Raw genomic sequence first — 7,020 nt, forward strand, 5'->3', positions numbered from 1 at the left:
ACACACACACGCGCGCGCACACATATATATATATATATATATATATATATATATATATATATATATATATATATATATATTTCACATATTTATAGTTTTCTTCATTTTTATGTAATTTTACATGTTTATTAATATTTACTGTAATTATATTATTTTATAAAATATTAAAAATTAAATACCTATGGGGCTTACGCTTTGTGCCTCGGGGCTTACGCCTCGCTGAGGCATATGTAAAATACCTCGCCTTACACCCACGCCTTTTAAAACACTGCAGTAGGCATTGTGGATCTAGTCATAGGTAGCGGTGGGTACTTCATCAATCGGCTCAGTGGCTTTCTGGTCGCCTTTGAGCCTTCTCTATTCAGCCCGTTTTGGAAGGCTGCCACGGCCATTACCTCGGAGACATTTGGTAAGGTCATCCTCACCTTGTTGAATCGGGCTAAGAAGTCCCTCAGTCCTTCCCATGGGGATCGTCTGATGGCAAAGATATCATTCACCCTCGTTTCGGCTTTCTTGGACCTGGCATGCGCCGTCATGAACTTGTCTTCCATATGTTCGAATGTTTCTATGGAATAGGCCGACAACTGCGAGTACCATTTTAACGCCCCTACTGTGAGGGTTTCACCAAATATTTTCAACAAGATGGAGGACACCTGTTCTTTAGTGAGGTTGTTGCCTTTCATCGCGGTGACATAGTGAGTTGCATGGTCCTCAGGATCAGTTATTCCGTCGTAGATTCTGAGGTACGAGAGCATTTTGAAGTTTTTGGTATGGCATGAGGAGCCGCTTCTTCCCTGTATGGCTGTTCCATGAACTTGCCGACATCTCTTTTTGGTAACAATTTGGGGACAACTGGTATCTCGTCTACCCGTTCTTGGTACTCCTTCATTTGTTCCTTGAGCGCCATGTTCTCATTCTCCATTTCCTCCATTCTATTTAACACGGCGGCGAGGACGCTGTCACCTACACTGTCAGCAATTGTATGGATATTACCTGGAGTAAGAGGGTCTGATTGGTCGTCTTGTTCGTTCTTGCACTGTGTTGCATGGATTCTTAGGCTTTCCTCGGTCGTGCACGTGGCCTGCTTGCTCATTATGCTGACCAAAGTATCGGTTAGCCAAGCTTCGAGGAGCTTTTTCATAGCGGGTGGTGCTCCTTCTCCCGCGAATCCCCTTTTTTATTTGGTTTGGCTGTGCTACAAAAGGGTGTCGGCGACTTCCCTAATGTGGGGGATGTCGTGGGGTTTACTTCCTCATCTTGAGTTTCATACCCTTCTTTAATGGCACTCATAAGGTTGAGTGGGACATTGTCAGTTGCTCTTGTTCCCTTTCCTTGGTTACCTGCCATGGAATCCTTGTCTGCAAAGAGAAAAAAGGATAACTCTACAGTATGTCAGCTTAACAAGTCACGAAAGTTGTAGATCCGAATGAAAACTAATAGTTTGACTAAGAAATTCCCACATACGGCGCCAAACTGTATAACCAAAAAATTAGATCTAGGTTTTTATACAATTAGATTTATAAAAAAAGAGGGTTAATCAAAGTCAATATTAATATTCAAATAGCAGATCTAGTGCTTTTATGGAGAATATTTAATGTGAGCTATTAGTGAAGAATATCCTAGGATAATAATGGAGCAATAATGATTTGAAAACATGAAAGATAGCAATAAATAATAATAAATGACTTTTAAATAACAAATGGGACAAAGTCCACGCGACAAGGGTGAGATTTTCCACTATGCTTTCTGACAATGATGGATGATGGTAAGTGGTTGAATATTCTGATTCATCTTGGATTGGGAGAGATAAGGATAAATGAGAAGAAATGTAAAGTTAGGCTTTGTATGTGTTCAATAAAGCGAGAATCTTCATAGAGAATATCAATGATGTTCTTTACAAAAATGTTCCACTTTTCTAGAACTACATCTCTTCTTATTTATAAGAGTACATGAACCACAAAACTGTAGATAATACAATAGAAAGAAATATTCACTAGAATATTTTCTAGGGAATCTAAATCCTTAAACTAGCCGTTACTGTGCGCCGAAGACGGATGTTCGTACTCGTCCTCGTCTTCTATTAAGCTACCTCGACGACAATTTGCCTTCTTCACATGACCTCGACCTTTTGGGGTCAGGTTGATATGTCATAATAATGTCGACACATCACAACCTTCAAAGGTTTTTTTTTGCTCATACAAAATGAATAACCAAAAAAAAAAATTTAGATGAATTTCGAAAGAAAGGACATAATTTTTATGGACATATGGGTCCTGTGAATTTCAAATTTGAAGGGGACAAGAAAGAAATCATTCATCTGGAAGTTATAACTAAAGTTTCATGCCTTATAAGTGGATTAAAGCCTTACCAATTGCGTTTTGCTTTAGTTCTGCTATGTTCTCCACTATACAATTGATTAGGGGTCATTATTTTTACCAAGATTGAATTGTCCATAGATTAACTAAAAGCACGAAATAAAAGAAATTGTTATCTCTCAACTAAGTTGTACATCTTGAAATTTAGAATAGCATCTCAAATTTAAAAAGAAAATGTTGCAAAATAATAGTCCACAAAGTTGGTATATTTCGTTTCATCTTTTTGTACTATGGTCGAAATTGAATATAGTAAATAGATGTATATATTTATTTTCAAGTATTGCATTTAAAATCTAATTTATACAATAAGGTGTTTGGTTAGAGAGATTAGGAAAAATAATCCTAGCAGAAAATTCTGCAGAAAATAATACAGTGCTAATTGGTTGGAGAAATTAGAAAAGTAGGTGATTGCTGCATAATATTTTATATATTATTACCAATCCATGCACAGTTATTCAGAGAAAAATGACAAAATAGTCACTTTGTTTGGGGTTGCTATAAAATGGTTATTGAAATATATATATATATATATATATATATATATATATATATATATATATATATATATATACACGTGAGTAGTTGTTCTTTATATTTATTAAAATTGAGCACTTTTGATATCTGTTACTATTAAACACACAACGACGTTATCTTTGACATAGTTGAATTGTGAGAAGCACATGATCCATGGATCCATTTAAACCGAGGAAAACTATCGGGACGAACTTCTTCTAATTCATTTCCCTCAATTTGTGCCGTAAGAAAATCTTATATCAAGCCAACTGAATACAACACACTTCCTTCGACCCTCAATTATATGAAATATTGAATGAATCAACATTTTGTACAGGGTAAAATATGATATGATACGTGGCTGACTAAAAGGAGGACACGTGAATTCCAAGATGGAATGACTGAGAACCGAATGCGGCCAGTACGCTTGTCACCGGAACGGATATGTGATTATCCAAAATGTCATCTTTAAATTTGATAAGTAATTTTGTGTTCTAAGACCTCAAAAAATACTATTAATTATTCTTCGAATTACGTGCACAGTCAGTAAAATTTTTCGAAAAGTTTTTATGTGAAAAAGGATTAAAAAGTGAAATAGAGCCTTAAAACTCAACTGAGTTGACTTTGGTCAATATTTTGAGCAAACAAATCCGGATCAATATTTTGACAGTTCCGGTAGGTCCGTATCGTGATTTGGAACTTGGACGTGTACCCGAAATTTAATTTGGAGGTCCCTAGCTCAAGTTATGACCATTTAACGGAAAGTAGTAATTTAAAGGCTAAAGATTTCCAAGTTTGACCACGAGGTTGACTTTTTGATATCGGAGCCGGAATCCGATTTTGGAAATTTGAATAACTCCGTTATGTCATTTATGACTTGTGTGCCAAATTCGAAGTCATTCCAAATTCATTTAATATGTTTTGGCACGAGATTTGCAAATTGAAAAGTTTAAAACTCAAAGTTCGAATCGAGGTGTGAATTGCTATTTCGATGTTATTCGATGTGATTTGAGACTCCGAGTAAGTCCGTATTATGATACGGGACTTGTTGGGGATATTTGGATAAGGTCCCGAGGGGCTCGGGTGAGTTTCGGACGAAATTCGGATAGTTTAGAGCATGTTGAAAGCAGCAGGTTCTTGGCAGAACCTGGTATAATCGCACCTGCGCAATGGTGATCGCAGGTGCGCAACCGCATATGCGAGAAGCTGGTTGCTCCTGCGACCTGGGCACTAGCCAGTTGCGTCGCTTCTACGGAGAAATGGGACGCACATGTGCGACCGCTTCTGCGGTCGTTTGGTCGCTTCTGCGATATCGCAGGTGCGATAGAAATGTCCGCAGATGCGGAACCTCGCATGGCAGCCCCACTTCGCAAATGCGAGATTTTTCTCGCAAATGCGTGACCGCAGGTGCGAAAATATAGCCCGCAGATGTGAAAATGCTGGGCAGAATACATAAAATCGGGTCTTAGCCATTTTTACTCATTTTTGAGTTTTAAGTCTCGGACTTTGGCGATTCCAAAGGGGTTTTTCACGACTTTAAATTGGGTAAGTGTTCTATAACCAAAAGTGATTATATTTCATGAGTCCATGTCTATATTCATCCTTTATTTCGGATTTAAATGAAAGAAATTTGAGTTTTCGTAAAACTTTCCAATAACGAAAAATTTAGCTTTGAAGGTCCATTTGATATCAGAATTGGATAATTTTTGTATGATTGAACTCGTAGCGGAATGGGTGTTCGGATTTCGCGAGTTTTTCTGAGATTTGAGACGTGGGTCCCACTGTCGAATATTTTAATGAATTTCGGATTTTTATCCGGAAATTTAGTAAATTCATATGGAATTAATTCCTATGATTTGTATTGAGTATATTGAATTGTTTATGAATAGATTTGAAACTTTTGGAGACAAATTTAAAAGGAAAAGCTGTGGTTGAGTAATTGATTGAAATTTGCAAAGCGAGGTAAGTGTCGTGGTTAACCTTGACTTGAGGGAATAGAACCCTTAAACTATTTGTTATGTGAAATGCATGTGAACGACGTATAGGCGAGTGACGAGTATCTATACTTCGTCAAATTAATTGTTTGCATAATTACTTGAAAAATCATAAATCGTTTTAAATCATGAATTAATTATTATAATAATTATTTCTCTCCTATTCTTTGTCAAATATTAATTCTTGAATTCCTGCATTAATTATTACATGCTATTTGAATTATGTGTCTTAATTGTTATTTGACATTTAGCATATTAAATATTAAACTGCCTATTTTTCTCCCTGATTTTCATAATAATTTGTTATTTGTCATTGTTTATTTCATAATTAAATCATAATTATTGTATGCTTGTTGTCTTATAATGTTTTAATTAATTATTGCATTTATTGGAAAAATTTCTTCTATAAGAGTTGGTAAATGGATATATTGGATGATCGGGTTGCACGCCGCAACAGAATTGATTGAAATGGATATATTGGAGGATCGGGTTGCACGCCGCAACAAACTTATTAAAAGTCCATATTGGAGGATCGGGTTCACGCTGCAACACACTTATTAAAAGTTTATATTGGAGGATCGGGTTGCACGCCGCAACAGACTTATTAAAAAGTCCATATTGGAGGATCGGGTTGCACGCCGCAACAGACTTAGTAAAAGTCCATATTGGGGGATCAGGTTGCACGCCGCAACAGACTTATTAAAAAGTCTATATTGGAGGATCGGGTTGCACGCCGCAACAAACTTATTAAAAGTCAATATTTGGGGGATCGGGTTGCACGCCGCAACAGACTTATTAAAAGTCAATATTTGGGGGATCGGATTGCACGCCGCAATAGACTTATTTAAAAGTCAATATATATACTTGATTAAAAATAATTATATGAGAGAATTGAAAATGAATATATTGTGAGAGCGGGTTGCACGCTGCAACAGAATTGAATGTGAATATATTGTTAGAGCGGGTTGCACGCTACAACAGAATTGAATGTGAATATATTGTGAGAGCGGGTTGCACGTTGCAACAGAATTGATGGAAACGATAATTGGTTATGACTGCCGAATTGGCTTCAATTATTATAAATGAGTTACCTGATTTATTTCTATTATTGTTGTTGTTACTAATATTACGTACAGGTAATGTAAGTGACCCGCCTTAGCCTCGTCACAACTTCGTCGAGGTTAGGCTCAGCATTTACCAGTACATGGGGTCGGTTGTAATGATACTACACTTTGCACTTCTTGTGCAGATTTCAGAGTTGGTCCCAACGGCGTACCATAGACTTGCTCGGATTTCAGCTACTCAGAGGAGACTTGAGGTATAACTGCACGACGTCCGCAGTTCTGAAGTCCCCGTCTACTTTACTTTAGCTGTGTGTTTATTTTGAGACAACTTTATTTTATTCAAACCCTTATTTGTATTATTCTAGAAGCTCGTGCACTTGTGACACCAAATTATGGGATGGTATTTAGATACCGTTGTTTTTATAGATTGTTCATTATATTTCAGAATTTACTTCCGCAATCGTTCTTTGTTATTAATAAATTTAAAAATTATTTAAAAATTGGTTAATATTATTCTAACGTTGGCTTGCCTAGCAAGTGAAATATTAAGCACCATCACGGTCCGAAGGTGGGAATTTTGGGTCGTGATAGTTGGTATCAGAGCACTAGGTTACATAGGTCTCACGAGTCACGAGCAAGCTTAGTAGAGTCTGAAGGATCGGTACGGAGACGTCTGTACTTATCTTCCAGAGGCTACAGAGTTTAGGAATAATTCCACTTCTTTCATTCCTTATCGTGCGACGTTGATTTAGCTTGAAAAATATATCTCATATTCCTTTGTATCCATTCGTGTATGACATTGCGCACTTAGTATCAGTTGTGCGTCGACGGTTCATGATGCCGTAGATGGACTACGAGGGAGCCAGAGATGCTCAAACATTGCCTCAACGTGTGGTTCCGAATGTAGATGCAGGCGTGTTGAGAGATCACCCAGTGAATCATGTGAGAGGTGCAACAGACCTTGGCATCTGGTTGATTTATACAAGCTGTGAAGGTTATTATTGTGGATCATCGGACGTGGTGAACTATGACTTTGCGCCGAGTGAGGGGAGTCCACTATCAATGGATGGATTA

Source organism: Nicotiana tomentosiformis, chromosome 9 (genome assembly GCF_000390325.3).
Source record: "Nicotiana tomentosiformis chromosome 9, ASM39032v3, whole genome shotgun sequence".
In the NCBI taxonomy this organism is placed as follows: Eukaryota; Viridiplantae; Streptophyta; class Magnoliopsida; order Solanales; family Solanaceae; genus Nicotiana; species Nicotiana tomentosiformis.